The sequence below is a fragment of the Phlebotomus argentipes genome, unplaced genomic scaffold (genome assembly GCF_947086385.1).
Source record: "Phlebotomus argentipes unplaced genomic scaffold, Phlebotomus argentipes genome assembly contig_32, whole genome shotgun sequence".
Classification (NCBI taxonomy): domain Eukaryota; kingdom Metazoa; phylum Arthropoda; class Insecta; order Diptera; family Psychodidae; genus Phlebotomus; species Phlebotomus argentipes.
Genome location: NW_026776187.1, coordinates 1,939,328 through 1,965,200, shown reverse-complemented (window position 1 = coordinate 1,965,200; position 25,873 = coordinate 1,939,328). Strand labels below are relative to the sequence as shown.

General features: G+C 42.8%; 1 protein-coding gene across 2 annotated transcripts in view; it reads right to left on the bottom strand.

Annotated features, from left to right (window-relative positions):
• Positions 1-25,873, bottom strand: part of LOC132264125 (protein rhomboid) — an 82,144-nt gene that overhangs the window by 20,489 nt on the left and 35,782 nt on the right. Inside the window, exon 1 of one of the 2 annotated variants that reach the window (XM_059764212.1) lies at positions 22,720-23,832. The exons of the other annotated variant lie outside the window; for it this stretch is intronic. The gene's annotated coding sequence lies outside the window, so the exon portion shown is untranslated. Of the gene's footprint in view, positions 1-22,719; positions 23,833-25,873 lie in introns of those variants that run through there. 2 annotated transcript variants of the gene reach the window in all.

Here is a 25,873-nt window from a genome sequence, read left to right as displayed (position 1 = left end):
GATATATAATGTACTGTACTTAACATGATGTACTCGGCACGCTAATTGTTGGAAATGAGTTTCAATTGTTCTCACGAACATAAATTTGAGATTAGAAACGATAATTTATAACTCTTCGGGTCAGGACAAATCGTCAGTGGATGGCACGCCGGCGAATCCCACGGAAATGGAAATTGAGGGAGTCCCACGCGAGTGGGTTGACAGTGAGGCGGCCGCGCCACCCGAAGGAGTCACTCACTCTTGGGAAGAAAAGTGAGAGCCACCTCTAATCACTCCACCTAATATCATTTAAGAGCCATTTATATGCTAACCTCACACACATTTTCTGTTGAATGGCACACAAGATGTGTGAGAAAATTCCTCTTGGACCGGAAGCAAGTCAATTCGTTTCATTCGTCGTCAAACAACACCACTTAAATCTCTCCCAATGACTTGAGTCATTTGTATATTTGTCCATTTGACTCACTTGCCTTCGAGTCGCCACGGGCTTTAACAGAAAAAAAGAGACATTGTGCCCTCTTCCAAATTACACACGACCAACATGCATTTGAATAATTGAAAATCATCCAATAATTTTTCAGTACACGCTTAAGGAGAGAAAATTCCACAAACTCATTCTAACATTTCCTCCCCGCGTCCATCGTTAGAAAGATGTATTTTCTAAGGAGATCCTTATCACAGAGTCGCTCTCTCTCTTCTCTTTGTTGGCCAAAACCATTTTCACCACTCGCTCTCAATGCCTTCTTGCCGTGAACTCCCAAGAGAAGCACTTTTTCTGGCAGTGTTGAATGTTTACAAACACCTCTTGAATGTTTTTTTTTTTGCTCCAGTCCTCTTCCCCATTCTAGAAACACCTCCAGAAATGATGAAAGACGCGAGAAAAATAATGTTACACATAAAGGAGGAGGAGAAAAAAAATTGTTGCCCATCATAAATTAATTATGGACATTTTCTTCCGGATTATGTTAAATAGACAAGAATTTTTATAGCTCAGTTTCCAAGCATTTTAATTGATACAACCTGAAGTTGTCTGCATTAAAAGCATTTTGAAATCATTATTATGATTCTCCATACTGAAAGTCTTAACTTTCTCAACACTTTCTTCCTGTATTTTGCAAATAAAACCAAACACAAAGCTGACTGGTTATTAAAATTTTCCATTACTTCAAATGTAATCTTCAAGACCAGAATGTATTCAGGAAAACAATCATATCATAAGAAGTCGGAAAGTCAAATACAATCAATAATCTCTCACCAGAGTAAGAAGTAATTTCTCAGGTCATTTATCCTCAACGTCAAGACAAAGAATTGAGACAATAGATTGCAAATTCATACCAAATAATAATCTTTCGGCATCCTCAAAAATCCACTCCCGAAATGAAAATTACTGGATAATTTCCTCTCCATCAACCAAATCCCAACAAGTCACCGCGCAATCAGCCGTCAAGGCGGTGTGTGTGTGTGAATGCGTATGAGTGTATCTTGGGAAAAATTGCTCAACTGATGAAGATTGAATAGATTGAGTGCGACCGGGAAAAGTCAGGAAAGTCTCACACTGAGTGAAACACTCCCAGAATTAAATTGTTTCCACCACTGGGCAAATGTAACAATGTGATGTGCTCTTCCCCGCACTTCTTGCATTTTCTGATTTACTGGCAATTGTCATCGATAAAGTTGTCCCTTTCCGCATTGATACAATCACATAGCTGTTGTGTGTTTTCTGCAATGATTCCGTCGTCCTGCCTCGGCCATCCCAGCCCTATTTGATGGGTGTATTCGACTATTTCCCCCCATGGTCGACAAAGTGCAATCCACAGAAGCCCGCGAAGAAGACAACAAGCCGGCTCACATATAAAACATCGTTGAACAAGAATTTATGCATGCGCCTCTCCATTTCGCCTCCTTTGGACTGTGTTGAGTGAAAAACACAAGAAGATCCTCTCTCTCTCTTCGAGAGTCGTGGTAAAATATATAGCGAATAGGAGTAACAATAAAGCAAAAGGAGGGAAAAAAACAACAGCCACTAAGAACCAAATGAAACAAATGTGAAAATTAGCATATAAAATAGCGAAAATACATAAATTCCACACAGTCAGTCTGTTAAAATCGACGAAGCGAAACGCACATTCTTCTTCTTCTCTGCTGCTGCTGCTGCCGTTCTTGCTCTCACCAATCTCACCCATAACCATCCCAGTGAGACGCAATCTCAGTGTCACACCCTCAAATGTCCTGCGTCGTGGCTCTTCAGCCGCCCAGGAGCGGGAATCATCTGAAAATCACTGCATGGATGAGCAATCTGCGATTGAATTTTCGCCGCCAAACCACTTGTGAAAGTTTTTGGGACATGATAGACGCCCCGAGACGCCACTGACTCCGACACACGCTCAATAATTTGTCTCCCCCATTTATTTTTCCACATCGACGACGTCGCCACAGCATCTTCCCTTTTCTGCCTTCCGCCGCAGCCAGTGAAAAAGCCCGGGAAGGGACGAGTGAAATGGCAATCTGGTGTTGGGATTTGAGACAAACAGGCGTCACACACTCATGTTTATGTACTTTCTGCCCAGAAATGATGATAGCGACAGCAAACCAAAGCAATTTGTCCGCATGGAAAGGGTTTATTGAACCCTCGTGTGCTGTTGCATTAGGGAATTTGATACCGATTTTAATTGCTATTACACGAAAATGAGTGAGAGAGAGAGTGCGATTTATCTATTAACAAAGTGGGGGAGATGAGAGGGATTACCAATTTTCACAGCGAAAATGGTTCAGAGAGAAATTACATGGCTTCAATGCAGAGTGAAGCATTAAGTGAATTTTCCCAAAGCTGATAAGCAGCTTTTGAAGATTTATACCATTAGAAAAAAATTGGATTTTGATATTCTCGAGAGTTAATCCTTTCATGGCTTAGAAGTTAATTTCTGCAATAAATTTCGCCACAACCTCACGAAAAAATTCCACGTGATAATTAAAAAAGGGAGCCTCTGCGCATCACACAAAAAGCCCTCTTCCTCTGCATATTCCAATAAACGCATCTGCCACGAAATTGTTCTTTTATTGTAGCCGCGACTAGCCAATTTGCAATTAATTCTGGAACGCGCGGAATTCCACTTTTCGGATTCCGAACGCCTCTCGCCGGCATGTTCGACGCCCAGAAAGCCGGGGCATCAAGCCCAGCGAAAGATGATTAGGCGATGGCAGCCGCCACGGAGATTGTGCGCTCACTTTGGGGGGATGAGCGAAAAGGTGACCACAGCACAGGCAGACACTTGATTATTGCACCCAGACACACGTGCAGCGGGCCAGGCGAAATTACCTCGGGAGCATAATTTGTTGAAAGGCGCCAAGCCTCTAAAAAACCCTATATATCTACTCCTATGTCTCATTAACAAGACACCGTGCGCGGACCTGATGAAATAGACTGGCCACACTCCAAATCAGACACAACATAGCGGGTGAAATTCAATCCCATCGCCGATCGAAGTCACTGTCGGGCTGATTAAGGAATCCTAATGGTTATATTTTGGCTCAGATAGAAGTCTGGAAGAAGAGCTGGAGAGCCTCAAGGGTAGGAGTGATTCTAAGGTAAATCAACACAAACTCCTAATTGCTAAATTAGTTCTTGCACTTTATAGAATTCCAGACAAACGGGACAATTGTGTGTCTGTTTTTCAAGCTCTAACAAAATTCCCGATCTGAAGAGCTTAATTTCCAAACATAAAAAAGAATTTATGTGTATTAAACTCGATTTTTAATAATTCCCAGTCGCCATGCTTACAGTATCAGCGACTTTTTGGTCAGAATGCACACTTGAAAAAATGAGGGTGACTTGAAAAATGCCCACACGACGACATCGCGCATCTTAATATGGGTTTTTGCATCGAAATCCAATTAAGAATCTCTTGACCCTGTTGCACAATGTTAAGACTCTCTTGAGCCGCAAAAAGGAAAAAAGCGCCGATTGTGATTTCGGGAATAACAGAAATTTTTACATCATTCTCCCATAATCCCTCGCGGAACATCGCACTGATGGTGGTGAAAAATGCTCAATCGCATAGAGTGATCTCATACGTGACGCGACAATAGCCAAATTTAGTCGTACAGTGCCATCGATCTTGAAGCGAAATCTCCCAATAAGATTAGCGAACACACAGATTTTGCCAGCATATGCAAAAGATTGCATGATCGGGCCGCGATCACTAAGCAGGGCGCAGGAATTGTAGGGATGGGACGCCTCACCATTCACCACATGCGGGATGGAAATTACAATAATCAACGAGAGTGGAAGCCAACGATATCCTTTCAATTTCGCCCTCGGGGCCACATGGGATTAATATAGAGCCGGCGCGAAAGATTACCCATTATAAGCCAGCGATGGAAAGCATCTCCAGAAGAGCCTTTCTCGCCCAGCCAAAACCACCGGCAAGAAGTAGCGCAGACCACAAATAGATCCGACAGTCTCAGACACGAAAGATGTGCGCACGAGACCATTTAGTTGTGGAATCCAAACGATGATGAAACATAATTACTAATGCATCTGGACGTGGATTTTTTTGCCATCACCGCATATATCGCGCGTATATTTTGATTTTCTTCAACCTGTGCGCGCTCCGCTCCTCTCTTGTCCTGCGCGACTGGCTTCGGGTTATGTGAATAGAGATTTAATTTCACTACAATAAATTTCCTGCACAAAATTCCCGAAAAAGCGAAGAGAAACACAATCTGCCACGATAATTTGATTCTTGCGCGCTCTCTTCTCCCATCCGTGGCTTTTCGCCATCTGACCACGCTCTGGCCAATTAGAAAATCCATAAAGTTGCAGTTGGGTTTATTTGCCAATGTGAACACCGAATTTTATAAATTGTCTGCTGTGTGTAGTCTGATTAGAATTTAAGCAGCGTTAAAGTGATCGCCGCGAGCGCCGACTCAGGAAGATTGTCTTCCCATCGAAACGATCTCATCATATTCCTACTTCATCATCGCGCGCGGCTCTTCCCAAACCTCAAGATCATTGCCACCTCCTCGCGTTCTCTCTGGGGTCGCGCACACTCGAGCCGCGCTGCAACTGGGCTGAGCACGTCAAGGGAGGGGTGTGCAAAAAATGGAAGTAAATTGTGTGGCGGAGGGTAACCGAAAAAGGACAAGACAAAATGCAAAAGACAGCAACAGCGCCAATAAACTAACTATACTAACACGGATGAGATGCAAAGAGAACCACCAGATAATTCGCACATAGCCCTATTTTTCGCAAGATGTGCATTTAGCATTTTTTTGCAGCAATACCAAGTGGATTGATTGTACGATGCACACCAAAGCAACATCCCTTCGGGCTATAAATCTGTAAATATAAATATTTTTTGCTGCCGCTCCACATTCTCCATCTGACGATCCGTGAGAGTCAATGTCTCTCCATATCTGTCTTTTTCAATGCACCTCTCGCTCTTGCACTGCGCCAGATCCCGATCAGTGCCACAAGAGAGTGTGCAATCAGAATATGTGTGGCTAAATAATTCGACTATATGCATGCGCATCACATCTACAGAAGGTGGCAAAAGTGTGTGGCCCTGGGAAGCAGTCACAGTCTGACTATTCCCAGAATCTATGATCCGCAGTGGCATCTGGAGCAGTGCGGAGGGATTGATCAAATTTACCCAAACAGGAGGAGATGGTGAACGCCCACTGCTCCCATCGAATCTCTAGAATTGTTTGTTAAAGATATCACATGTGAGAGATCTTTATTGTCTACTAAACATAGCAATTAGCCCCGAAATTCCACATACTCCAAATCGAGCCCCCCCAAAATGTGGCCCCACACTTTTGGCACCCTCTGTAGGCGGACTCCTTTTCCCATATGAGTGGTGATCTTCATCAGATGAGCAGCTAAACTCCACAATGTACGAGATCACGATCATGGGGAGTGACCCAAAGGGAGGATCGTGGAATCCGTTCTGAGGCCAAAAGACCCCAGTGCAGTCCCTGTGGCGCATTCACCTTTTTTGTCGCCCCTCCCCCACCCCCTCTCGAAACCCCTCCACGGCTGGGGCCTTTTTATTAGCACCACTTTATGTTTAATTACTTGTACTCTCCCGCTCGCCTCCCAATATCCCATGCAAGTGATCTCACCGTGCCTCCACTTACAATGTTGTTAATCAAATGTCAAAAAATCGCCCCGTGGCTACGAAATTCCGCAGCGCGACGCTCTTGAAATGTGTTGATTTTATTTACTGTAGCACCCATTCTGCCGATGAGGAGAGGTTGTTGCCTGGATACCGTTGATCAAAAAGTCACTGCCAGTGAGAGCAGCTGGAAGATTCTTCGGCACAACAATTTTCGCATCCTCCATCCACCATACCATCGGTTTTCTTCTTTTTTTTTCCCCCAGTACCCAATGAGGTATGCTGCAAGTGAACCAGTCATCAGCACAAGTCACCAGTGAAAATATCACCACGTGAACACAAATTCCGATCATTATTTGCAAATTAACTTTAGCATTTCCTAGAATTAATTGAAAGTCTTCCCCCCGCCGGAGGTGGTCAGGGGAAGGCGAACTACCGGGAATAACCCAACTGCAAATGATAATTGAATTGTCATTGTCCCGAACTTTCAAAACTCATTACAATATTGCAACTCGCAGTGAGTTGCAATTGGCTCGATCTTGGCTGGTGGTAAATCACTGGCATTTCAGCTCAGCTCTTCACTGGACGTCGCGCGATCTTGCTTTATATAATGGCAATGCCACTGACTTAGAGACACGCCGATTCTACCCAGAGTGCTCGAGATGTCAGCAACTGATAGTGCGCTAATAAGGATTTCTTCATTTGCTCGTGATCCTCATTCTCATTGTGCGCGCCCATCCTTGAGTTCAATTCACTCAATGCATATGCAAGTGAGATTTCGGGGAAGTGCAATTAGGGACAAGTTCATCTCTCAATACACGTTTCTCTACCTCATGAGATCAACTACAAGTGATAAGTCCGAACAATTTATATGACATATTGGCAAAATGGGTTAATGATCAATTTGTCCAAGTCGGCGACAAGAGAAGGTCTCTGCGCACAGTGATAAATTCCAATTCCGAAGCATCACACACACAATACCTTATTATGGACATAAAGACATAAGACTTCCCATAAGTATCAACTTCACATAAAAGATTTGTGTATACACATTTTCATCTCCTTCACTCTCTCACAACCCCCATTTGAGATAAATGCAAATTGAATTCCCATCGGAGTGACATTAAAAATGAATTTGATATTAAATGGTCAAGATTTATTAGATAAAAAGAAAGCCGAAAAGAATAACGATCGCCGCTTTGTAATAAAAGGCAGAACGCGAGTGAGATAGAGAGTGAGAGAGGGAGAAACACCGGTGAGAAGACAAAGTATCACCACACACCACAGTCCCCATAAATGTCTCATAAAAATACCCAAAGAAATAGTCTCTTTAACGTCATATTAATAAAGGCAATAATAATGATAATCAGACAGAGATGCCACACACTGAAAGGTCCCCACACGAGAGCACTTGATGGAGCAAGTGAGAGGCAAGAAACAGCCACCCATGTCTCAATGTGACACACCATGATCATCTTGTTTCTCGACCACACGGAGAATTTGTTTGTCTCACACGAGGCGCATGGGAGATCGAACAGCGCCGAGGATTCAGCTAAGAGAAGAGGTGTCTCAATCTGGCAAGCAAGACATGCCAGAGAAAACACTTCGGCACACACCACACGGCAAATGAAGTAACAAAAAACGACGATAATAATAAAATTAAGACAAAAAAATCCACCGAAATTCCAACGCCAAACACCCATGACTATCAACTGAGAAATCATCAGTCAATCATAGAGTGATCCTTTCCACAACACCCTACAAATCACTCATTTCCTGCTACAATGGCACACAGCTACACAAGTAACATCACCAGATAATTCCTCATAGTAAAATTCATGCTTTACTGGGATTAAAGGATACATTTTGCCTATTCTCTACACCTCAAAACTTGACTCTTTAATGCACTGAAACTGCCATACCACTTCATCGTGATCACCCATTCGGAAAGTGAGCGAAATATGTTGAAAGGAGAGACGTGATCCAGATTCCCTCGGTATTCTGGTTACATTCCTCGATACGATCACCTGCGATCGCGTGTGGCCATTCGCTGTCTCTCCCAGTTTTGTGTACCCCGCGTCGTGTCAAAGGCAGAAATTGACTCATTATAGTCTATTGGGAGAGTTTCAGCAGTCTTTTGGGGATTATTAGGTGTTGTCGTTCCTCTCGATCTCCTCCTATAAACCCGCTCATAGCCAAACACCATCGAGTCGCGCGTTAAATTAATTATACCAATGTGTCATATTTAATGATTGAGAAATGCTTGGAATTCCCTCGCCTCCTGATCAATCTCCTCTCTCTCTCCCTCTCTTCTATTTGGCAATTTTTCTCCTGCACATCCAGCACGATTGAGTACCAAACAGAGCTCACATATTGCACGGCGATCTTTGTTTTCATCATATTTTTGCACCCATCTCTCGTGCACTCTTTCCTCAACATCATAAATATGAAAACAGAGTGTATTATTTTTATTTTTATTATCATCTCACTCAACAACTGCGGGGAGGAAGGCTGAGCGAACAAATGGGGGAATGAGGTACACACGGCATGGAGAGACATTAACACAACAGGAGGCACCCAGTATGATCACTGATGAATTGTACAATTTATCCATAGTGAAATGGATGTGTGGTTGGGATTTTTTCTTTCCCATGTTATACTTCTTAATACAAAACAGATACACATTTTGTGTGTATGTGATTTTTTTTTTTTTCTTCTCTCCCATACAAGAATAGGGGGGTGATCGCCAGGAGAAGTGATCATGCAGCATTGGGTGCTCATTATTCACGCCAAACTTATGCTGCGTGGGTGAAATTCTCACGGGTTCACGAAAATGCCGATGAGAGAGATGGCAGGAAAATGAAATACACATGAGTGCAAACATTGCAGACATATTGGGTGTATTTTGTGTATCGGAATTTAATATTTATTTGGAGTCGCCGAAATAAATAATAAACAAGATCGCGCTGTAGCAACAAATAAAGCAAAGTGCCAGGAGGATTTTTTTTTAACACATGATGGACGCCGGGTTTCTACTGCGGCACACAACGAATAAATACACAATTGCCACACCTCTTCCACAATGACTGACCCAATGATTGGGGTATGAGGTGGTTTTTCATAAGCCTGCTGGAGGAAGAAAAAAAAAGTATCACAAGATCACTCTTGAGAAGCGCTGCGGCGTGATCACTCCCCCAAGTTTGTGCGATAGTCTATTGTTGACTCCATATCTATCCATCATCTATGCTAAATACGCCTATTTAGGCATCACGCCGCAGAAATATAGCATTGCGCGATCGGATATAATTTGCGAATGTCTGGAAAACAAAGACGATCTATTGCAAGTGACCCAATGTCACATCAACCATTTCGCCCGCGATTACATTGCTAATAGTCCGATTATGTTGCATCAAGACGTTGTACAGGAAAATTAACCTTAATCTCCTTTCAGTGGCTCTTCAAAGGCCATCATATCGGTAACATGACAATTAGACTCATGTGAAGTCATGCCTGTGAGACAAAAGACTAGCCAGAAAGCAACTCAATTTAGGAGCAATGTACATGTAAATTGACTCTGTGTAGATTCTCCTCCACCAGCGACTATTTCCCACATTTTCTCCATCTCCCCAGTGTCTAATTTAGCATGTACAGATCTCTGGCCGTTTTTTTCTTGCTCCACCCAACATATCATTTATTCTTGTTTTCTCTCCGTCTCTCTCTCTCGGGGGGGGAGAAACACTTGTTTTTGGCGCTTTGTCTTACAACGTATATTGGCGCAATTAATGAACGCAGAAATCACCTGGTGGTCTTCTTCCACATGCCAAACGCCTGGACACAAGGTGATCCCCTTCGTCTCTCACTCGCTGTGTGGCTGCGGCCCCATCCAATGCATCCGGGAATCCGGCACCACCGGCGACGATCACTGATTGTCGCGCATAGGAGCCAAATCACGAATGCAAATTCTCTGTTTGTCTCTCTGCAATGCGAGATTCAAGCACCTTCACTGCCACCTCATCCACTGAACTTCTTCATACCTCTCTTTTCTGATCAACGTCTACTCCTTCCCTCCCTCCCCCTCGCGCAGCCGATCCCAGAATCGAGGTGCGGAAATTCCAAACGAGATCATCGATGATCGTCGAGGGGCGAATCAGTGCCACAAACAGTTCCCCAAATCGCTTATCATCCATCAAATTCACACTCGAGATATGAAAATTCTCCTTGAACTAAAATGGTGAAATCCTTGCTTTCAAGTCTGACTCTTTCCCAGTGATAAACCCCCTGACCAAAGGCTAAAGCTCCAAATTCCAAATATGTATGTATACTCCCAAATTCCTCATCTAATTAAAGTTTATCTGAAAAACATTCGCGCTGCGCCAGAGACACAGGATCGGCGAACAAAAATGAAAAGGTAGAAATTTGCAAGAACTAATTTTCTTGTTGGAATTCCTCTCTTCCTCCCTCACCAACTCCACTGCACCTCCCCACCCCCTCACCCTCCCATCACCCTGCCGATGAAGATGCAACCAATTTCTCATACACGCACACACACACACCGTTCAGAAAATTGTAAATAAAAATTTATATCTCTCGCGAAATATCCCCAAAGATATCTGCGCGCGGTGGTACGATTTTATTTGTGGAAATAATCCTCGCGCACTAATTAAAATTCATACAAGATGCGCATGAGATAAAAAGATGCGAGATCATGAGTTCCTCGATAGTGTTTGTGGCTTAGGTGCTACGTTTCTGGGTGTCGAATTCCAGACGCCGTCCAAGAACAACCGGAGGGAGACCTCAAAAGCCAGATCGCGCGCAAAGGTGGAGAAGGCGAAGAAGGAACACAGAAAGGAGCCCCTCGCCAAGCAGATGGAGCAACAAGAGTCGAAATGTTGTAGAGAATCGGTGGAGAGACTCCCAAAAAGCGTGGTTTCATCGATTCAACCTTCTTATACACCATTTGCTTTGACTGTTGAGAAGATGAACGAGCAAAAGTGCAAATTTATTATGCAAAAAGACATTCCTTTTTTTCCCTCCTCTCATTATGCTCCTTTTTCGGGGGTCATCCTCCACCCAATTCGAGCACTATCTCAGGAATTTCGCATCTACTGTCGCGCGAGGGAGAAGAAGATTCACTTTGCTCTGGATTCAGCCAAACGAATGATCATCGACCCAATTGGGCGATGAGAGCAAGTGCGAAGGTATGAGATGGTCAGAAGCCTTGAGGATGACCTCTTAGAGTGAAAAATCCAATTAAAAGGCCCGTAGAGATGCATCATTAAAATTCGAACTCATAAAAGTACGAATGAATACTTTTATGAAAAACGGGAACCATAATTGCAGATAACACAAATTATAAATGTATGCAATAATAATAATAATAAATTCCATGTATAATACACAATATGTGTGCGCTTGCACATTCCGGGACGCAAATACTCTCTTCATATTGTGATTATATTCCCTCCGACTTCTTGCATTCTCATTTTGCCCATTGGCAGGAAAAGCAAGTCAAACTCTCACACGCTTTTCACAGCAACCAACTGGCAATCATGACTTTTATAGCGAGCATTGGTGTCTTCTCAATTCTCCACAGATACAATAATATACTATATCGCGCCTCTGTGCGAGCGCATCCGCGAATTATTAATTGATAAATAGAGAGAAAATGATTGAGGTGCGCGAGGAAAATACCTGATCACGGACAAATTTGACCCATTTCATGCATAGTGACTCTCTGCCAAGCATAAATTGACTGCTTACCTGCAAAGAGAAGAAACACAAGGAACACTATTAATACACATATGATACAGTCGAGATTCATGTGAAATTATTTATTTGCAAATTATTCAAATGATCACCATAAGAGAAGAAGAGTCGTCAATTCAACAATCTTCTTCTTGTTTCACTTTGCCAGAGAAATAACATACTCATCTTACATGAGGCATTTTGTGATTAGAGAGGGAAAAGACAAGTGACGTCCCACGTTATTCTCTTCAAAAGCCCGAGGAAGATTTTTAATATGATCCCACAGTACAATGTCCCCTCATCTCAATAAATCGCTCCACACAATAAATTATATCGAAAATTGCACGGAGAAATTACACCATCAGTCTCACAAGTGAATTAACCCTCCAATGGAAATGATCAGGCATTTAAGGCACAGGCATTTAAGAGCCTCCAAAGTCAACTGAGCAGTTAATATTTAAAAACTTGTCAATAAAGCCAACATTTCCTGACAACAATTTCATGCACGATCACCAAACAAGTCCTTTTGGTCCTGCCACCAGACAGGAAATTGTGAATTAAGGCCCTGTCACACTGTGATACTGTAATTTGGGAACATTTCCTCCGCCCAGGCCCAGAGCAATTGAAAGAATCTGTCGTCATTCACTCTCCGCCGTGATCGCATCTGAATGGCAACTCTCAAGCGGTGATCACCGCGGGATCATGTAAAAATAGAGACATTCACTCTGGCCAATGTGTAGCGTCAAGAAGATGACAATTTGAATTGAATAATTGTCGATGGCAAAAAGCAAGAAATAAAGTCACACACAGCTTCTTAGAATTTAACTTCGCCCATTCCATCGCGATCGCCGCGACAAGAAGAGGAGAACTCATGCGGTTGTCACGCAAAAAGCCGGTGTAAGTGACTCACATGGTCGTCTTTCGGCGGCGATCAATTGTTTTATTGTTGGCTGGACAGTGTCGGTTAATTTTATGCGCCAACCACACTCTCCTTTATATTCCACCTCAAATTCAGAATCCCATCCACGGTGTCTTAGAATTTATGTGTTCATGGCGACGTGTTTAGGAAATCGATGAACACATGCGCCAAAGAACACCCTCCAAAAATCCAACACAGCCAGTGTCGAAAGAAAGAAAGAAGCGATCGCCAAAGATCATATTTTAATTACACACTCCCAACACTTCCAATCCACCACAAAGACCGCGAGACACCTCAGTTACTTTTGCGTAAGACAAATAGGTGGAAATTTGCAAGAAAAAAAGAGAGATGCTAATGCATATGATCAGACGCGATCCTCGTGCAGAGCGCAAGATCGAGGCATGTGCCGCTGAGGCACGCTGAAAAATGTCTAACAGCCTACGTGAAGACACGCCGAGGAGATTTTCTTGTACCTCAGCGGAGAATGTGCAATAAAACACATTAAACAATGTATCGATCGAGGGCGCCTATTAATGGATCTTTGGGGAGATCCTCAGTGCCAATTGGACACTCCGTCACGATGCGTCCCACTGTGGAGCGATTTCTCAGGAATGTTATCAGATCATTTCAGGGGGTACAACTTCACAAAGAGTGTCAATTCCCCATTACATACTTTTTGCGGTGCGCGCGCGCGCGCGCTTCAACACTGAATTACAATAGAACGTTGACGTCGCAGTGTCGCTGCGCTGACAACTGTGCGAATGTCAACGCAAAACTATTAACAGTTTTCTCAGATGAAAATTAATACAAAATATTCCAATAATCCAAACTCATGAAGACATGAGGCAATAAATTAAGCCGTAATATGATAAATAAATATTACAAGGAATACTAATAACAGATATTGTAAGATCACGAGAAATCATCACAGGAATAAATCATACACACCATCTAGCATTTGATTAGGGACCTTTAGGTGAACGCCATGGAAACACGTCGGCCGGCCGAGTGAGCATTTAATTAATCACACCCAGAGACTAAATTAATGATAAAAAAGATGGAAATGATGGTGGCACAAAGGACAGTTGCCGAATGCCACGCGGTATCCCATGGAATCAGCTTCTTCTGCGAGTGTGTGGAAGAAGATTGGAAAAAAGATGAAAGTTCTTTTTTTTATTTCTTAGGAGCAACCACAAATTCAAGCCCCAGTCACAACACTAAAACCGTCGAGACATCAGCGCCCACGCACTCGGAGATTCTTATTCGGAATCCCACTTTGTGGTTCGACAGTGTGGTTTGTTCTTTCGGAATCCAACCATCCGCCTCGGAGTTCCATAGCCATAGTTTATAATAATCAAATAAATTGAGGCACCACACACAAAAGACGAGATATCGAATGAGATAAAGAGAGGAGTCATCTTTTTTTTCTCTCTCTCTCTTCCTAAAGGTATAACCTCTATAGGTAACATCATGATTCACTTAAACCCGCGATAAATGATCGTGGGTAATTTGAAATGGTGGAATTTTGATAGGAATACACCATTTCTGAGTGGTTTCACGTTAGTAGGAAATGGGAAAATGAGTGAGACACTCTGTTCTCTTGCCCCACATTAAATGATTGGTTAATCAAGAGTGAAACCTTCCCACGACCTCACACAGTGCACAGACACACACGCGTGACTCCGGGATGTTGAGGTGACAATGTGGAGTCCAGCACCGATTCCGCCATGAAAATGTGAATTGTCACTGGGGATCCATGGGTGAATTGCAAGTGTTAAAGGGAAGATCAAATAGATCCGCGGTGGGAATGATTATAAGGCACAAGAATGGAAAATTGATCGATTCAATTCAATTTGATTCGCTACGGTTAGCGCAAATATACATATATAGGTGGCAACGCGACTCCAGATCAATGTAAAGGACCAATTCTTCATGTTAACTTTATTGTTGCAACAAAGTCTTTCTTTTAAAAATCCCAACAATTGTTTACCCCGCGCGCCGCGCCACCAAAATGATGATCACGGGAGCTGCCGCGTATGATCACGTCTGAGAAACTTTATAATATCTCAACCTCCCCCTGTCCGTTGCACACCACATTCGTCCATGGCACAGAGTGCCTGTGATTTATCCCAAACACACACACACACAATAGCGTCTCGATCGCGATCAAGAGCGTGAAATGGATCAATTGATGAGTGATCTTCATGTGTGATCATCGCGGTGGCTCCCATGATTTGCCCTGCCTTTTGTGCCACACACATCTTGCACATCACCGTCATCTCTCCGGATTCTTCACTTGATGATACATTACACGAATAACATGTCAGTGCGATCTTTACAGCTATGTGTACTTCGTCAAGTTTCAGCAATTGAACTACAACACAAACCGCCGACATTCGTACCAAACTCCAAACCCGCTCAAAGTGTGCAGACTTGTGTACAAAAATACAGTAGAGAATTTCACATTTCAAACCAAGACACCTCTATTGATGATTGTTCATCAAACACCGCATCGGAAATTCCGCGGATGACCCTGCGCAAGTAGTCAATGCTGGCAGTGTTTATTTGTACAATTGGCCATCCTTCAACTTCCTTCTGTCTCACACCGTCAGGCCGCTTCTTCCCCGTTCCACATTGCCCACAGGAGCACCTAGAAATTCCTCAAGTGCACCGCACAGAGTCAAGCTAGACGAGTAGCGCTGTTCGCGGGAAAAAAAGCGAGGCATCGGAAGAGGGAGGAAATACCAAAATGGTGTGAAAGAGATAGAAATAATTTATTTATTATTGTGTACGCAGCAGGGAAAAAAGCGTGAGAATAAGCGCAAGTGACCACAACTTAGCGTCCCACAGTCTCTTTTCACCTCACAGCCCCCGCCGTCCCGCGCGCGCCTCCTCGGCACATCAACAATCAACTCCTCTCTCAAAGAGAGGCAATTGTTGGCCGTCCAATATTGAAATTATTTATTGGTAACTTCTTTAACGTTAAATTATTTCACACATCAAACACTCCGAAGGTGGGGAAAATTGTTTAAAAGTGTAAGAAGAATGACAACCGTGTCGAAACTCAACTGATTGAACGATGGCGCACAGTGGGTAAAGTGGCTACCCGAAAACAAAGCCAAATACGCCGGAGTGATGAGAAGAAACCGTGCACGAGAGACACACAGCGCGAGAAGTGTGTATATATATAGTGAGAAAGATATCACAAGAGCCAAAGGAGGAGAGATCTCAGCGAAATAGAAGCGTTGGAGCAGCGCTTAGATGTTCTCTTGTCAGTTGAGACGTTAATTAGATCAACTCATCTTAACAAAATTCAGATTTTCGTCTTCATGAAATTGTCGAGAAATGCAAGGTGATTTTTCGTGAACTCATTATTCCTCAGCAATTAATCACCTCAGGAGACACAAAATCTCTGACAACTTCGTCAATCTTTGCTTTTCCAATTCTCAGAACTTATATTATATCCAATGAGCCACAGTAAAAACAATAGCGCTGCATTTGTCCGAGAGATCTCAAGTTTGACACACAAAATAAAACCAAAATATTGATCTGCCATGGCTGCAAAACAAGTAGATTCAATTTCACAAGGATATATGGATGATGGCTTTCGGATAACACATCAGATTCACGCGATTAATTGACTCAAATCACACTCACCATCTCGTACTCGCGATCTCTTTGATCTCTAACCCGACGTTTTACACACCATTAAATGGAATGATGAGAAATCTACCCAGAGAGTCTCCTTTTCTCTGTGAATTATATCGTTATACACCGGTAATTTTGCCCGCCGCAGTTCAATACTGCGGCTGCCGGCGATCGGTAGTCACCCCGAATCCGTACAAATTGAAGCCAATCAATTGGTAAAATTTTGATTAACACAGGAACTCTTACAATCCCCAACTCAATCCTCAATTGCGCCTCAGCTCTCTCTGTGTCCATGACAAACAAACAAAACTCCCATGGGAAAGTCATTTTGGAGGCGCACACACAAATTGAAATTAGACTCATAAACACATGGAAATTATTGCTCTTACGTGACCATTATCATGGTTTGGTGTGTATGGTGAAAAAGCATATAGTCTCTTAGTGCACCCATTTTGTCATATTATATGACAATCTTCCACTATAGAATTATCCGCATCCCCGCGCACTGCGGATGGTGAGAAAGGCGATTTGGCGGACGGCAAAGAGAGGCAGAAATCATCATTGAAATAATTGGCACAGGCGAGATATGTGAAATAAAAGCGCAAAATAAACATACACACACACACACACACGCTGTTGGTATGTATATGGAAAGTGGAGTGAAAAACAATTAAAAAGCAAATCAATATAAGTGCAGATCGCGAGAATTGGAGGGAAAAAAGTGCAGGAGTGAGGTGGACAGGAAAAAAAAGAGCAGAAATTGGAGTCGCGAGTCCGCAGCACAATGTCTTGGCGCTGGCGATGGAATGTGGCGTGGGAACAGGCGAGAGAAAAAGAAGACACCAAAGGAAAGGTATAACCAAATGGACCATCGATTGTAGCACCTTTGGTGGCATTTTCATTCCTCTGCATCCCACATTTCTTCCTTGCGTCCGCCGACTTTCAGCATCCCATGAGCCCCGCATGTGCATCCCAACTGAGACCCACCAGTGAAATGATGCTTTTGATCTTCCTCCTCGCCAGCACCATTTACCATCAATATAAATTCCCCACCTCTGGCGCGATCACTCTCTCTCTCCCTTCCCGAAACACCCAAAACTCACAATGTAAGAAACTCTTTTCCAACAAATTTATGCCATGCGTCCCAACACATTAATTGACAGTCACACCGCGAAGCTGCATCCTCTTCTATTATGCCCAAGAAAGTTGATTCACTTAAATTCACGCTAAAATATACCTTTACACCGCACAGCGCGTCTGTACTATCAAAGAACACTCTGGAGATAATTGAGTCATTTTCCCCTCAATGAAATTTATAACAATTTATACAGAAATACACACAATCTCCCAAGAGGCACTAAATAAACCTCCAAAGAGATCATCGAAACTAAATAAACAGGTTACGCTCTATTCAGATATCACCTTTAGCCGTATAAAATAAGTTAATTTAGTTAATTTCCAGCGCGAAGGCGCGCGCACACACGTATCGACATTTGACATGGGCGATGCTGGACGAGATCTTATCACAAATCAAGCAAATAAAATTATAACACTCTTTTTTTCTACTATTCCTTTTCCTCATCATGATTTGGGAGAGACAAGAGTTTCATTGTTCCATTTAATGTAGATTAATATAATTAATTAAAGCAGAAAAATAGCGAGAAATAAAATTAGCGGAAAGTTTTCACAAACATTCCTTTTCCTACACGCCCAATTTTGAAAACTTTAGCAATTGCATAAACAATTTGCACTGTTACAAACGACTAAAATATATGCCTTGAAAGAATTTGTAGTGAAATTCCAGGCGAAGCTGAAAAATCTAACTTCTTGCGCGAAATTGTATAGAAAAATGTTACTCAAATTAATGAGCACTTTATGTACTTTCAATAAACTGTTCGATTTCTAACGGTGTACTCTCTTTAGCGTGAGATTATAAATGTTTGAGTGCATAAGTGAAAGGACTAATAGTGAAATAAATTAATCAGATGCACTCCATTAAGTTTGTATTACTGTATAAAATATTTATATAATCGATATAAAATGAAACTTTTCTCGCGCTGCGGCGCAGGTGAGAAAGGCAGGAAAAAAGAGAGCTTAAGCCTATTTTGGACAATGAGGCAGTAATCGTATTTAAAGTAGACAAAATGGGCATTTCTTCCTAGTTCTCGCTGAAAGGCGCACAATAGGGCATGAAATGGGTTTAGCCCGCAAATGAAATACGGGGATAATTGGGCAAAATCTGCAGACATTGCAGCACTTTGTCCAGAGCATTCCGTATTTCGGCATTCAAGGTCTTGGCGATGATAATTAGATTCTTCAGGTAGATGCCATTGGGACTCATGGTTGCACTTTGGGTGAAAAAAAAAACGCGTGCAGAGATTCTCATGAACGTGTGTGCAAACAAAACCAGAAGGGGAATTTGTGGGACACACACCGCCGGACAATAGACGATGGCAAAGGTGAGGCCCAGAGCGGAGATGGCGATGATGAGCTGGAAAAGGAGACAAGTGAGTGAGGAGGCAAAAAAGAAGTGGCAACCTGGAATGTCGTTATCGGTTGCCCTAAAACTATAAATAAATATTTTACCCATATTGGAATTCCCACCATTTCCCAACCATCAAAATTTTCCCATCTGAGAAATTCACCTGAGTTTGTCGACACACCAAACATCAAGTATTGTACATATAAAATTGCTCTCCCAAAGCGCCCAACTGAGCTCGAGCTAGAGTACACAGACCCCATTTTCACCTTTAACAAAGCAGCGCACTATATTGGAACTCATGTGAAACAATTCAAATTCACACAGAGATTCGAGCCTCCCATACAAAGTCACACATATAGTCTTCTGCTAAAGCGAAACACGAGACGCCTCTCAACCCTCCGCCACCTCATACCAATATTTGTCCAAGATTAAGACGTTTACCCAACTCAACGCGCAATCGAAAGTCATTAATAAGTACTATAAATAAATGTCTTCGGCCACGGCGGAGAGGCCACACAAAAAAGGAGACCCAGAGAGTGAGAGACAATCGCCAGAGACAAAAGGAGTGAGTCAATTTGATGGCTCTATTAATTGGCCCAAATGGATGGAAGAAAGGCTCCAACACACACACACACACGAAATTCTCATCAAATATTGACACCCGATAATCTCAATTGGCAATTTCTTTCTCACTTCGCGCGCTCTTCCTCTGGGATTCACCTCAGCCGCGATATATTCTGCTGTGAGACAACAACACTCTTGCGCTATGACTCATCGTCAGTTGCATTGAACACGATGACGTGAAGGCGCGCTGCAAAACCCACACACTTCCCTTTGCTCGATGAGCCACAAGATCACACCTCATTCATCCGGAACTACCCACAGGCAGCAGCCCACAGGCACCCAGAATCATTAACTCTCAGCAATCTCTGCAGTCAACTGTCGCGCTGCCCAGGGACACTCCACATCCCGAATATCGCACGCAAGGACGCGCATTCCGATCGCACGGTGCCCCGCAATCCCTATTCCGGAACTCCAAATGGATTTCACCACTGCAATTTTCCCATGGCATCGAAAGTGCGTCGAGTCTCTGAGGCACACCTTTGCATTGAATTTACGTAATCACCGCAATCGTCTCTGGGTGTCTCATGCCGAGGTATTTGGGTCTCTGACACTATCATAAACTGCCAATTCATTCACAGACACCGTGATTCAGATTAGCAAACACACGACTTAAGGAAAACCTCTCACTCATCATGTGGAAAACCACAGAACCCTCACACTCACTGTTAGCAAATTCCGGGAGTGATTTGTGTGCAAACATTGACCATTTCATATGGTTAAGCGCGTAGGAATGCTTGCGCTCTTGCAGGGAAAATTTACAGTGATGAGTTGCATTGGTTCTGATTGATTTGAGTCAGTTAAAAGTGAGTCAGTTTTGCAAAATTTACTCTGTGTCATAAGTAAAGAAAGTCCCTGAAATTCAACCAAAAATTCATACCAAAAACTTGCACAGGAAAGATCTCACAAGAGCCAAAACAGAAAAATCAATTCTCGCCATATAAGATCAAAGTTTGTCAAACCAGTTTATCTATATCTACATATGCGCAAGAAATATATAGGTAAGCCAATCATTATATCCGTATTTAAATCATCTAGCCACAATCAGTGGTCAGCTGACGTTTCTTGCACAGACTCCGGGTGAAACTGAAAACATACACAAAGTCTAAAAATAACTCTTCGTGAGTGGTCTCGAGACATGACATGTATATAGGTAGTGATTAGGAAAAACATTGTTGTGCAATCGTCTCATGTGCAAAATCTACACTTTTTTTTCTCTCTCCCCACAGCGAATTAGAATGAAAGTGGCAAAATCTTATGGCATCTGCCGGATGCATTGTGAAATGAGTCTCGGTATCTGCTGAAGAATAAAAAAGCAAAAGTTTTCCGCTATTCATTTCCAGCAGCCAACACAAAACACAACTTCCGGGCAATTTTTTTGTGTCTCTCTGCATACCCTCTCTCGCCGGCATCCCATTCACCTCTTCAGTGCATGGCCCTACTTTTTCAGCACACTCCTCCACCGGTGACCACTTCATTGACCCGCTCTCTCTCTCTCAGTCAATGAATGGAATTTACGTGAGTGTTTGTGCCTGGAATAAAGTGTGCTGTGTACTCTCTGCAGAACAATTTCATTTTCATTGATAATTATGTGACATGTTTCAATTCAATTCTACACCGTTTCTGACAACACCAGCACAACACACACACGGCTTTCGCCATTCAATCCGTCAAATGCAAATAATTGCGCTCATGTGAGAAGATGAAGGCATATACTTTTGAGTGAATGTCACAGAAGCCCAGGACACAGTCAAACAAATCGCTCACATCTCTTCTTCACCAGATCCGCAGACAGAACATGTCTCAACAAGTTTGAACAGCATCTCTTTTGACTATTTGTTGGTATTCCTCTCAACAAAACTACATACTGACCCGAGCGCGTCTCAGGGCTTCCCTCGCGTCACCGTCTCAGTTTCCGTGTGTGCCCGCGCGTCTTTTTTCTCCACACAACTTCTTCAGCCTCAAGAAGAAAGCCCAGATGAGGTGAAAAAAAAACACACGCCGAACGGCTGAGCGTGCGTATATATCGCTTATTGACGGATCTTGGGCATTGAAAGAGAAGGTGGAGAAGGTGGACCAGACAACAGCTGGCCACTCAGTCACTTGACCACAGACAAATTGCTGCGAGTGAGAGCGCAAGTGAGATAATAAAGTGCGGGAAGCTTAGAGATGTGTGGAGGAGCACAAAAAACGCGACCCGAGCAGCAGCTTTATGAATGAATCTCGAGACGTGAGATAAGCCAGAGAAGATGCTAATTGGGTGGCAATAGGAGGCACTTTTGCGCTCACGCTTAACGGCAAAACGCACATCACACGCGACAAGTCGCCGAGGAAGATCATCTCGAAAAACGCCTCATCGCCTTCATATCGGATGTCCAAGCTTACGCTTAATTGTGAAATCAGCATCATATAATCGACAGATGAGTCATGAGACAATGAAAGTGTCTTGAATTACTTGCTAAAACTTATTCAGATTGAAGAAAGTTGCTCAATCCATCATTTACATTAAGTTCACGCTCAAGACTTTCGTCAATGGATATAAAGTTTAGATGATTTTGAAGACTTTCACCAAGCCAAAGTTTTGGCTACAGTAAATTCTATACAAATATTGGAAATCTTGAATGATCCAAATAATTAAATTATAGATCTTTTATATTTTTAACTGCTGAAGGCGATCCATCAGCAAACCCAATAAGAACTTAAGCACTCAAGTTCACCGACGCATTCTTGCAAGCCACAACTCGGCTGTTTTCTTAGCTCGCTGAGCGAGATCAGAAGCCCTTTTCCACACAGGCTGGCAAATGCCACATATTTCCTTGACACCTTCACCTCTGATCGCTTTTCTCAGGCACGCCATCGGCTCAGTTCACATGTCAACAACCGGTTAATTGGATAGTGTGAGAGATTACGTAATTTAATTTATTATTAAACAAACTCTCACAGTTTTATTGGCTGAATATCGGCGGGATTTAACCCGCGTTGTGTCGCATGAAAAAGACACGGACACAATTCTCAAATATAGTGATCATTTTTGGCGAAAACGAGTAAATATCACCCACGTTGGGTCAACTCTGCGCCACAGTCATCAATTCGGTGCTCATGATGAGATTTTTATCTTCTGGGTGAAACACCTCGCGAGAGTTCTTCAAATGGTGTGTATAAGGAAAATGTCATAGAATTCAACTCACCAACTGACAATGTGGAGATTTCGTGCACGTCCTATCTCGAAGTGGTGAAAAGTCCTCCAGAGGAATCAATCATCATGGAAAATTTATTCACCCACCGAGGAATTCCTTTCCTTCTCACACAGGCCTCTATTATTCACTTTAATGTTACTTTTATGCAAAAGGTGGTCAGAGAAAAGAGGAAGAAGTGAAAAAATTGCGTGACACTGTCTAATTTGCCCTCCTCTTCCTTCCAAATTCAATAATCCAAATATTTTTCCAACCTTAGCAGCCAGCTACGCTTGTATGTCTTCTCCTGGATGCTATCACACCGCGATTTTCTCACCGTGACTTTTTGCCTCTTTCGAGCGGGGCGTCCAAGAAGTCCTCAATTTACCTCACACCGCACACTCTGATTAGGGGTGGCCGACACACTCTCTCACTCAAACATGAAAACACACTGGCTCTCCCTTGCTTCCGTCCAAGAGACTTCCTCGGTCTCCCCTCGCCGACAATCAATAGTCACAAAATTGTTCACTGCAGAGTTGAGAGCAATTTCCCAGATAAGGCAGAAACTGCGCAAATCAATGTGCAATACCAATTTAGTGAATGTTTATCACTGGTAGATAGAGCGCACTCAAGAAAAAGACACTTCTTTCTCTCTCCTAATTAACTCCACATTGCGATTTAATCTCGAGGATTAACGTTTTGTCTCTCTGGGTACCGTTAATGGATGATTTTGCGCCAGAGTGTGGTCTGTGAGCAATTTGAAAAAAGGCAAGACACAATTCCTCTCAAATTGCAACCGAAAAACACACATTCACCCAGGGCAATTTGCAAATAATGTTTTTCTTCAGTCCCAAAATACAAACCAATTCGTCTCGGTGAAGGAGAAAAATGAATCACTTTTTCAAGCAGTGTCACTTCGTTTCAGGTGCGACGATGAATTGAGAACATTTGCCCGTCTCACTTTGGAAACTACAGAGACACACGATCGATCGACACGAGACCAAGGAGGCGATGAAGAGAAAACCATCCACACACGCTGGCGTCCAACACAAAACTGTCCGAGGTTGGCGCTTTGGAAGAGAGAACTTGTGCCTCCGCAACTTCCACTCGAAAAATTGTACTTCTCCACAATCCAAAACACACACAACTTCACGCAATGTTCCGTCTTCCGTTCTTTTCGTCCGGGAGTGCGAGAGCGGAGTGCCAAAACAATTCTCTCCCTCTCACCAGAATGCACAGCGAAGCGCGAGAGGGAGAGAGCGAGAATTCGGCTGAGCAGCTGCTCGACGTCGGAAGAAGTCTCTCTGCTTGTGCATCAAAAAACCCAAGAATTGTGAGACAGCTGCTGGCGCTTTACCGAAAGCACGTGGTCTGCACGAGGGAGCCAGCATCACATTGCCCAGCGATGCATAGGCTACGCCAGAGCGAGATGGCACGAGAGGAAGTGCCAGGTGAAATAGCGATAGCGCGGTGAGAGCAGAAAGCTCCTCCCCACGAGAGAGAGACTCTCTCTCTCCTCTCGCAAATTCACCATGTGCAGAGCTTTCCTCTCTCTCTGCACACACGCTCTCGCTCTCTTCGCTTTTGGCCAATGCAGAAAAAATCACAACGGCCGAGAAGCACGAAAGATGAGGTTGGAGGAAATCGTGAAAAAAGTGCCAAGTTCAAAGGAATCAAAATCACCTCGCCATTGAGAATAAATTATACCATCGGCCAAACCATTATTGCAGAGAACTTTCCTCGGAATTTCCCACGTGCTCATGAAAATCATGACGAAATGCCATTGCGGATTAGAGAATCAATTCCTTTTCCTTTTTTATAGGCAAAAAAATAATGCGACAAATGTAAATGTGCTGTGCGACCCGTCGTTTGAATCTTAGAACCTTTTTCCGTATCGATAAGTGGTAACTTTTGTTAAACTATTCTTTAATTTGCCCAATAAGATAACCATGATAGTTGCAATTGATAGAAGGGTCTGTAAATAGTCATTTTCTCCTCTCAACAGTAATATTTTGAGCGGTAAAATGGCCAAAAACGCATGAAAAATTCAGTAAAATGATGCATTTAAGTGTGAGAATGTTAACTAGCCCAGCTTAACCACACCTTGAATAAGTGAAAAGTCGAAAAGCACCACAATTTTATATGCATTCTGTGCCGAAGAAGAAAATGAGATATGTGTGTATCCCTTTATGAAGTGCTAGTAATAACAAATTTGTGTTGTGCAGTAAATAATTTTCTTTTTTCCCCCGCTCATAATGTCTCTGTCGGGAGTTTCCATTTGAATGGAGAGAGGGACGCTTCGGTGCTGAGAAATGAAGAGATTTACATTTGCCGTGGCAAGTGTTTATAGTGTGTTTCTACTCCAGTTACCCGAGCATCTTCATGTGCCTCGCCGCGTCTCTCATCGGCCTATGTGCACCTCTTTGCAGGCCCGAGTCGCCGAGCAGTTGAAAATCAAACAGACTATGTCAAAATATAGTTACAGGGACTTTTGTATATTTTGCCGGCTGCATCGACACCAACCAATTAACTGTAGGTCGCCGCATTGCCCTCATTTTCCACTACAAAATTCAACAGCAACGTCTCAACATATCTCACAAAACTAATTGCATTTTCACAGCAACACCACCACCATTGATTCACAACTTTGCAGCCACAAAATAGAATATTCTAATTTTCCAAAATATATGCAGTGAGGAAAATTATTTTGCTCCTTCAGCATAAACATCGGGGTTTAATTGGATTAGAAAACTAAGAGATCCGTTATTTTCTATGTAATTCTCTTCTCGATTTGTGTTTGATTACATAATTCAACAGAAATAGCATTAATTGCGCTCCTCAATAAGCACCTGATTTAGTCGATTGAGTGCTTAAATTGTTGCAGCATCGAAAGTCATCCCCGTGACCACTTCTTAGCAACCTAGACCATGAAGTGTTGAGATAAATTAAAATTTCACCGAGTTACAGTAAAAAGTGTATTGCAGAAAAGCGAGTGAAAGGCGGTTTTTGTCATCAATTTCACCGAAATTAAATAAAAGTGTGGCCAAATTGGATCAAGCAGAGTAAATAGATTTTAATGATACTACAGAAGAGATGAGAGTCGATGTGTGTTGCGGGGAAATTGTTCGAAAATAGATTTCCAACGAAAGCCGGAGTAACATGAAACAGT